The 10,008-nt window shown below is 41.3% G+C and overlaps 1 non-coding gene across 1 annotated transcript; it reads right to left on the bottom strand.

Annotated features, from left to right (window-relative positions):
* Positions 1-7,112: 7,112 nt before the first annotated feature.
* On the bottom strand, positions 7,113-7,184 carry TRNAG-UCC. The gene has a single exon. It is a non-coding gene; the product is annotated as a tRNA-Gly (tRNA).
* Positions 7,185-10,008: the final 2,824 nt, after the last annotated feature.

The raw sequence follows: 10,008 nt of genomic DNA, 5'->3' as shown, positions 1-10,008 counted from the left end.
TTGCCTCTTCAAATTCCCCTCAGGGACGTTCATTGGAAGTTCTGTGGTTCTGTATCCTTTGCCTCTTCAAATTCCCATCAGAGATATTTACGGAAGTTCCTTTGCCTCTTCAAATTCCCATCAGGGACGTTCATTGGAAGTTCTGCGGTTCTGTATCCTTTGCCTCTTCAAATTCCCATCAGGGACGTTCATTGGAAGTTCTGCAGTTCTGTATCCTTTGCCTCTTCAAATTCCCATCAGGGACGTTCATTGGAAATTCTGCGGTTCTGTATCCTTTGCCTCTTCACATTCCCATCAGAGTCGTTTACCAGAAGTTCTTTGGTTCTGTCTCCTTTGCCTCTTTACAATCCCATTAGAGATGTTCACCAGAAGTTCTTTGGTTCCGTATCTTTTGCGCCTTCACATTCCCATCAGAGACATTTACAGAAGTTCTGCGGTTCTGTATCCTTTGCCTCTTCAAATTCCCATCAGGGATGTTCATTGGAAGTTCTGCTGTTCTGTATCCTTTGCCTCTTCACATTCCCATCAGAGATGTTTACCAGAAGTTCTTTGGTTCTTTCTCCTTTGCCTCTTCACATTCTCATCAGGGACGTTCACCAGATGTTCGTTGGTCCTGTATCCTTTGTCTCTTCACATTCCCATCAGGGATGTTCATTGGATGTTCTGCGGTTCTGTATCCTTTGCCTCTTTACATTCCCATTAGAGATGTTCACCAGATGTTCTATGCCTTTGCTAAGTACCATTAGTTCAGATCCTCCTTTATGGCTTAGCCACAGCTCCCAGGACCTTCGCCAAGGTAATTGTGGTCAGAGTGGCATTCTTGTGCAAAGAGAGGAAACGAAGTACATCCTTATTTGTTTGATTGGTCGATTTGCGCCAAGACCCAGGCGGAAGCAGTGTGAGCTGAGTGCAAAGTTGTCCATGCCTCAGGCTGGGTTGAAAGTTGCAGCTTGGCTCCCTCTTGATCTTTAGAGTGCCCTGGGGCTCAGTTTGATAGCGGCCTGGGCAAGGTGTGTGTGACTGAGAAGTTGTCAGTACAGTAGTGAAAAAGGCTGTGAAGCCATTTGTTTTAAGAGAGAAAGGATGTATGTGTGACTGGGTGCTGAGTAATCAGCTGAATGAAAACAACACATTCTAGCTAGGTGCTCAGCATGCAGAAAGAAAGCAGAGTGTGTTACTACATTGGATGAGTCAGGAGTAAATGTGTATTTTCTCACGGAACTGGCTGCTGAATGAACATCCACTGTATAGAGAGCTGGCTTTTGCTGGTGGTGGGAATTGCCAGCAAGGCAGTGCCTGGGACCCCAGCACCATACGGAGTCCCTGATATAGGCAGAGTCCGCTCTGTAAGCTGTGCCGTGCCTTAATATCTGTGATGCCAGTCCTGACTATATAAAAGGAAGGGGGAGGCGGGGTTTAAGGTGTATCGGATATTATGTGTTTTTCTGTGGGGGAATCAATATTTGAACTGTTTCTGTCATTAGGACTAATGATTTACATTTGATGTACAATAAAAAATGTTTAAAGTAAGAGGATCCCAGTATTTTGACTTTTTGTGATTGTGTCATTTTTAGATTTTCACAGAGTGCTTTTATTCGTCTTCATGGGCAGACCCACTGACTGTCTTTGAAAATGTTGCACAGTTTGTACTTCATTTCCACATTTCATGCCGTACTTTAATCAGTGTATACAGTATCTGAGAGCTGAATTATAGCAGTGCATTAACAAAGAGAAGGAAAAGCTAAGAGATGCTGAGATAGAAGATAAGCTTTCAGGAATTTCCTGAGTTAAGTGAGCACTAGGGGCTTAATTTGTGTACCACTGTAGCATGGGTGAGTAAAACCATGCTTTAGAAATATGTGATCAGAAAAAGAAAGAATGCTTACAATGGTTGCTTATTTTTCAAATCTACAAAAAGATCACAAATATTGCACTTAACTATAACAGGTAATAAATGCAAAATAATAAAAACATGAAATTAAGAAATGCATATCACACTGTATTGTCACATCAGGGATCCAATTAAAAGTAGTTCTCTTTTATAATAAATATTGGTTTAATAATGTAAACTTGGGGATTATAACAGAAACAAAATTAACAAGATTTAATGGACTGAGCGACCATTAATTTCATTTGTTAATTTATTAGGAGCTTTTAATTCTGTTTGATGCACAATAATGCCATTATTCTGCATGAAGTACTTTATGAAATAAATAGGTCCTTGTAGTGCTTGAATTAAATTGAAATCAAATGTTATTCCCCAGTTATCTTTTTTTTTTCCTCTATCAAGTGCAATTAAATACTCAGCTTGGAAGGCTGCAGTCCTTTGGTGCCAAGCTTTAGAGGGTCCTTTCTAAATTTTGTTCTGCCTCGATACAATGCCACAGCTTTTTAATTCATTCTGCAGTTCACTGCTTTTCTTAGCCAGGTGTTCGTAGAGTTATTTTATTACCTAGATTTGGGACTAGATGGCTATTATTCCTGATTTTCTAATCTCTGTGTTCTGCTCTGCTACCTCTGTCCATCCAGTTGTGCTTGTGTAATATTTTTCCCTTTTTCTGTCATCGAAGTATAGTCTACCTGTTAAAGTATAAAATATGCTGAAGGTTTTTTTTTAACGTAAAGTGCTGGATAGTGTTTATTAGGTTACTATTGGTTATTGACTTGGCAGTGGGGAGGTGCATGAAAGGTTTATATGGTTGTTTGGCTTGTTATTTTGAACTTGTTTTTCAGTTCTAGGTTTTCTTCTATTTTACTGCATATTCGTGAACTGCACTTGACAGTATTACAAAACTCCTTCTTTTGACAGTGTTTTTTTTCCCCCTTCTGGTCAGATCTTTACTACCAGCGTTGAAAGTAGTATAAACATGCAATTCATGGTATATCATTATGTAGCAGATTATAATCTACTGCAACCAGGTTTAATTTAGAGCAGGGGTTTTCAACCCAGTCCTCGGGACACACCCAGCCAGTCAGGTATTTTAAGATAACTACAGTGAGCATATGTCAGATAAATTTGCATTCACATTTATCTAGGGCTATTTTTGAGGGGGTACTTGGGGGTAGTGAGTACCGGCACCTTTTCCATTGTCTGCTAAAATTGACCCATGTTCCCCAAGTTTTAATGAATGAGCTCAGGCTCTACACACCAATTCTGCCTTGTCATAGATTCTGTGACTGGTTGCAGGGGGCCTGGCTATTGTGGGTGGCTCCCTCAGTAATCACACCACCCCTGAAGGGTGGCTTGGCATTTGAGTACCGGCACCTTTTTGCTAGAAAAAACACACTGCATTTATCTCACATATATTCATTCTGGTTATCCTGATGAGCTGACTGAATGTGGTCTGAGGACTGGGTTGAGAATGTTTGAAATGGCAAAATGTCAAGAGTGTGTGTGGTGGATGGAGATCTTTCCAATCAGACTCTCAGCCGTAATTACTGTCAGAGCTGCTTCTACCAAGTAGAGATTTGGGGGAGAGGGGGTTGTTGGATAAGATAGAGACTTATCCAGTGTCGTATTTGTTTTGGGGTATATGCTTTGTTCCCCAATAGAACATTTTCCCCCTCTGTTTACTAAGCTGCGCTAGTACTGACACATTCCATTTACTTTGAATGTACTGTGTCAGCATTGCTGCATGCCAACATGGGATTTATCTTTGAAAGGTGTGGAATATGGGGCGTCGATGAGTAGAAAAATCCTGTTTAAATTCATGCAAGGCTGTCACCAACAGAACAAATGCGGAAGATGTTTAAGAGGTGCGGGGGGGGGGGGGGGCGGTGAAATTTCTGACCTGTAACCTCTGTGATGCCCTCCTTTCCAGGGACAGCTCAAGGTTGTAATATCTGTGTATAATAGGGAAAGGGATGGGACTTGATATACTGCCTTTCTGTGGTTACAATCGAAGTGGTTTACATAGTATATACAGGTACTTGTACCTGGGGCAATGGAGGGTTAAATGATTTGCCCAAGGTCCCAAGGAGCTGCAGTGGGAATCTAACTCGGGGATCGGCTTTTTTTTTCTGTCTCCCTCTCTTTGGAATGGGCTTCCAAAAGATTAGATTAGAGAAGTCCTATGCTAACTTCCGAAAACTTTTGAAGACTTTTTTCTTTATAAACTGTATTGAACAGAACTTATGATAAGTAGAGAAGGTGTAGAAGGTTAGGCTTAACTGTACTTAATTTGTAGATCTTAATAGTTATGTCCTTCTTTGTCATTTTGGGTTGCTGTGCTTTTTTATCAATGACTGGAGTTCTTATTTGTTTATTTGTTTGTTTGTATGTATGTATTGTATTTTTTTTTTTTAATGTAAACCGTTCTGTTTTGCAGTCGCAATAAGAAATGGTATATAAATGAATAAATGAAAAAGAAATGAACTCAGTTCCCCAGGATCAAAGTCCACTGCACTAACCACTAGGCTACCCTCCTCCACTCACAGCAGATAAAGAACAAATGGCCCATCCGGCTGCCCATCCTCCGTAACCCTTAACTCCTCCTTTTCCTAAGGGATCCCACATGCTTGTCCCATGCTTTCTTAAACTCCAACACAGTCCTTGTCTCCACAAAATCCACCGGGAGGCCGGTTCATGCTTCCACCGCCCTTTCCATAAATGAAGACTTTCTTAGATTCCTCCTAAGCCTGTTTCCTCTTAACTTCATCGTATTCCTTCTCATTCCAGAGTTTTCCTTCGTTTGAAAAAGGCTCCCTTCCTGTACATTAATGCCCCTGAGATAGTTAAATGCTGTGGAAGCCAAATTCATAACAACAAAAGCAGTAAATAGTTATCTGCAAATTAAGAAATAGATATTACTGTTAACAATTGTTGATAAGTAGGCGATTATAATATGTATACCTTGGAAGAAAGGAGAAACGGGGGTGACATGATACAGACATTCAAATATTTGAAAGGTATTAATCCGCAAACGAACCTTTTCTGGATACAGGAAGGCGGTAGAACTAGAGGACATGAATTGAGGTTGAAGGGGGGCAGACTCAGGACTAATGTGAGGAAGTATTTTTTTGGAGAGGGTGGTAGAAACGTGGAATGCCCTCCCGCGGGAGGTGTGGAGATGAAAACGGTAATGGAATTCAAACATGCGTGGGATAAACACAAAGGAATCCTGTTTAGAAGGAATGGATTCACAGAATCTTAGTGGAGATTGGGTGGCGACGCTGGTAATTGGGAAGCAAGACCGGTGCTGGGCAGACTTCTACGGTCTACGCCCTGATTGTGACTGAATAGATAGGGATGGACTTAAGTGTAAATTTTAAGGGGCTTCGACATTAGCTTCAGAACTTTTAGTGCAAGAAGAGTGCTGGCAGACTTCTACGGTCTGTGCCTTGAGAATGGCAAGGACAAATCAAACTCGGGTATAAAGTATCACATACCATGTAAAAAGAGTTTACTATGTTACTGTGTTAATTGAGGCAGTTGCTTCTTCGTCTTCATCTTTATTTATGAATCAATGACTTACCACATGCTCAGACTAGATTTTCATATTTCAAGGGGGTGGGTCTTATGCTAACATTACTTAACAGCCAGAGCTCTGGCTCGTTTGTTAAAGTGAGCAGAGAAAATAGAATTATAAGTTCGTTCCAGACAGAGTTTAATTTCTGGAACGCTGTTTCCTGAGTTTCAGCATGGGCCGTAAAGAACTTTAGACCTCATTAACATTTTATGTCTCTCAGTATCTTTTTAATAACGTTTGCCCAAAGATATATTTGTTTTTAAGCACTACTTAAAATTGATAGCCTAAGGAACAACTTAGTAAGCCAAAACAGGCTGTAATTATGTGGAGCACAGAGAACCTGCAGAGACAGGTACTGACATGAAGGATTTTAAACTTTCTAAACTATATGTTATAATGTAGACACATGCTTTAAAATGTATAATTATTTAAAATGGGTTTTACAAACATTTAGTTAAATATGTTGTGCAGTTAGCCTTAGGAATATAGGTTTGTCATATCATGTGCTAGTCGGCTAGCTTTCATTGGCAGTTGAGAAAACTGGATTTTGTTATTAAGTGATGTTCCTAATAGTCCTGAAGTGTTTCTGAAATTGCAAATTGGAAAAGGTCAGTAAAAATCTGAGAGCTGCTTTCTTATTGGTGATTCACAGCTCTGTACAAAGAATGTAAGAAAATGACTGGAAAAATACTTCACAGCAGACTAAAGAACATTAGAATCTGGGCTTAGCGTGTTTTAACGTTGGACTTTCCCACGAACTAAGCCCAGATTCAACGCGGCAGTATTTAGGCCTTTTTATAAACTATTTTTTTTGCAGGTGCTGATTTTTTTTTCATTAGTGTGCGGTACTTGCAAAAAAATTAATGCAGGACCACCTAATGCCTCCTCTTTAGGAGGTGCTGAGTGCTCTGTCTTTCACTTAACATTAGCCATTTAGCATGCACTGGCTGGTTAACACTTCTACACCCATTCTCTCTTTTTTTTTTTTTACTACTACTAATTATTTCTATAGTGCTACTACGTTCACAGTGCTGTACACATTATATACAGGAACTTTTTCTGTCCCTAGGGGGCTAACAATCTAAATTTCTTGTACCTGGGGCAGTGGAGGGTTAAGTGACTTGCCTAAGGTCCCATGGAGCTGCAGTGGGAATTGAACCCAGGTTGCCAGGATCAAAGCCTGCTGCAGTAACCATTAGACTACTCCTCCACTAGGAAAGGAAGCAGCAGCAGAACTGCTGAAACCTGCCATTCTACAGCTCGGGGTAATTTTATTTACGCTTTCCTTGCAAGTGTATTATTCGGCTTAATTCTGTTAAGTATGTGTTTACGGAACCTTCACAATTGTCAACGCTCATAACTTCTCAAAGATCTGAAAGAGTTTAATTAATTATCATTTTCCGTCCGTTCTAGGTGCAGTATAACTTTATTAATACCTGTTGTGGGTTGATTCCTTTGTGTTATAATTCTGCCTGTATTTAAAATCTTGGACCATTCTAATAGTGGACTTGAGTGTTAGAACTACTTTATTATAATTTCCTGAATTTCATTTCTTTTGTTAACACTGTTCATAATCAAGATTGTATTCTTGAAATATATTTTCAAATTGTAAAAATAAAAAAAAAGGAAAGGAAGCAGCAAAACTGCATTGGCTGGGAATCGAACCCAGGTCAGCTGTTTGGAAGGCAGCTATGCTCACCACTATACCACTAATGCAGACTAATTAAACTTTATTGAAACATTTTTTGAGAGGTTTACAATGAAAACACATCCCTGAAAACACAAAACAACCCCTGAAAGCTAGGATACAAACAAAGCCTACACTTCAACAATGACCAGCAACAATGAGCTATATTACAATAGACTTCGGTCACATTCTGTTCTGAAAATAAACTCCAGAGCACAATGAGGAAAGGCCAGGCACAAGTACTTGAACAGCAACATCTTCAGGAGTCAGAGGTGTACCAGCATTCAGAACATTTCCAGTCTCTCTCAAAAGCAGCTAGATGTCCTCAATGTATTGCTGATGATTTGCTAAGGAAACAGACATGCCACGTCTGTTTAAATTGAGATATTGTAGGCAATTTCTTGGTTTTCCAGGGCTCTTGCTGGTTCCCTACGTGCAGGAGCTAAACACACCAGCAAGATGTTAAATTGAGAATCAGGAAAGTCAGGTGGTTGCAAGTGTAGTATAAGCACCTTGAGACTCAGTGGTATGAAAACTTGTAACACCTCAGTCGTAGCCTGTGTGAATATAGTCCAAGATTGTTGCATAAGAGGATGTTCTCACCAATTGTGAAAATACGTTCCATTATGTCCTCACCCTCTCCAACACATTGCTGATTTCGTGGTGAAATTAGAGAGAGGTGGACAGGATACATCTACCATCTGTATACGAGTGAAAACCTTGTTCCACTAGTACATAAGTATTGCCATACTGGGAAAGACCAAAGGTCCATCGAGCCCAGCATCCTGTTTCCAACAGTGGCCAATCCAGGTCATAAACACCCGGCAAGATCCCAAAAATGATTGGCGGAGATAGTTTTAATGTTGTCTCGTGTATAACCTGCCAATCTTTATCTGATAAAGACGACCCCACATCTCGTTCCCATTTAGATAGGTACAGTAGTTTGGTCACTAAAGCACTTTGTAAATATTATACAATCTGTATGTTTCCTTTGATTAGCCCCAGCCAACAAAATTTCCTCAAAAGGTGTAAATTTCCGAATGCAAAATGATAGGGACAGGCTTGAACCTCAACATGTATACATGCTGGAAGAGAGGAGACATGATAGAAACGTTTAAATATCTCAAGGGCATTTATGTACAGGAAGAGAGCCTTTTTCAAATGAAGGAGAGCTCTGGAACGAGGGAGCATATGACAAAGTTAAGAGGGAATAGGCTTAGGAGTAACCTAAGGAAGTATTATTTCACAGAAAGGGTGGTGGAGGCGTAGAATGGCCTCCCGGTGGAGGTGGTGGAGTCAAGGACTGTTGCAGAATTTAAAAAGGCATGGGATAAGCATGTGGGATCGCTTAGGAACAGGAAAATTGGGGGTTACAGAGGATGGGCAAACTGGATGGGTCATGTGGCCTTTATCTGCCATCATGTTTCTGTGTAACCAATCCTGAAATGTTACAGACTGCAATATATACCACACTTGCAATGACATATAAAAGTCTACTGAAGGAATATTTTAGACATGTAATTGTTGAAAAGATCATAAAATTCCATCAGTGTCACGTTTTCAAAGCTGGAACTAGGTTTATGAGCCCTTGGACCACTGCCGAGGAGCGGCAGCAGCAGGCAAAACCACCCCACACCAGAGGCAAGGCAGAACTCTGACAAACAGTGAGACTTCACCTGCACTTAGCCGCCCTTCCCCAGGAGTTGAGCCCCTGGCTCTAGGCGGCCGGCAGGACTTACTGGACAGGGCCAGGACTGGATATCAGCTAGGCAGCACAGGGACTGAGGGTCAGAGGGAAAAGGAATGAACAAGGGCAAAAGGCAGGAAACTGGGCTAGGACTCACAGACAGACAATACAACACAAGGCAGGGAGTGGACAAGCTAGGGGACAGAGACTGAAAGCTGCAAACAACCACTAACACAGGAAACAAGTACGGACAGACAAGGGCCAGAACTAGAAGCTGCAAGCAGCCACTGAATCAGGGAACAAACACAGACCACCTAAGAACTACACAAAGAACTACACCCAAGGAACAAGACTAAGAAACAACAACCCTAAACTAAACTACACACAGACTAACTAGAAACAAACAAGAATCACAAGCAAGAACCCAAACTAAACAGAAATGTGCAGCAAGCACCAACAAACCAGGGCCTAAGGTGATGCAAAGGCAAAGCAGAAGGTTCCAAATGGCTAATAAGCCCAGCAGCAGCTACGGGTGCTGGGCAGGTTCAAACAAAAAGAACAAGTCTGGCAGTCTGGAAGATCCGGACCGGACTGGGCTGAAATCTGGAACGGGTGACAGTAACCAGACAGTCCATAGCAGCCACCAGGTCTGGCCACCAGGTGGCGAGAAGAAGGAGAGCATGAAACATGGGCACAACCATGACAATCAGCAAAGAGATCCCCTGTAAGTCTGATACCCCGTTGTTCCCGTACTTTAAAGAAGTTTTCTGCCCATTGAGGTGTCTAGATCAAGATCAAACATGTGGAGTTCCCAGAGATAGATCCCTCCCTCCCCCCCCCCCAACAACTTCATCTTAAACTTATGAAACAACGATCTGAGATTCAACAAATATGGTGATGCTCTATCTGCAGCAATGTGGGGGTGAACCAGCTCCCCAACAAGATATGAGGCAACATAGGTCTTTCAATATGGACCCAAGCCTTAGGCGTGGGTTCATACCAATCTATAAGGATTTTGGTCTAGGCCCTGAGTTTAGACAGTGGATCTCGGCTCTATATACAGCACCCTAAACTTAGGGCCCAGACCTGGTGCGTAAAGCTCCACATATCCCTGTCAAAAGCTTTTTCTGCATTTATTGTGAAGATAGCCATTGGTATCTTGCATT

The sequence above is a fragment of the Microcaecilia unicolor genome, unplaced genomic scaffold, assembly GCF_901765095.1.
Source record: "Microcaecilia unicolor unplaced genomic scaffold, aMicUni1.1, whole genome shotgun sequence".
Taxonomy (NCBI): domain Eukaryota; kingdom Metazoa; phylum Chordata; class Amphibia; order Gymnophiona; family Siphonopidae; genus Microcaecilia; species Microcaecilia unicolor.
This window is presented reverse-complemented; position numbering and strand designations above follow the sequence as displayed.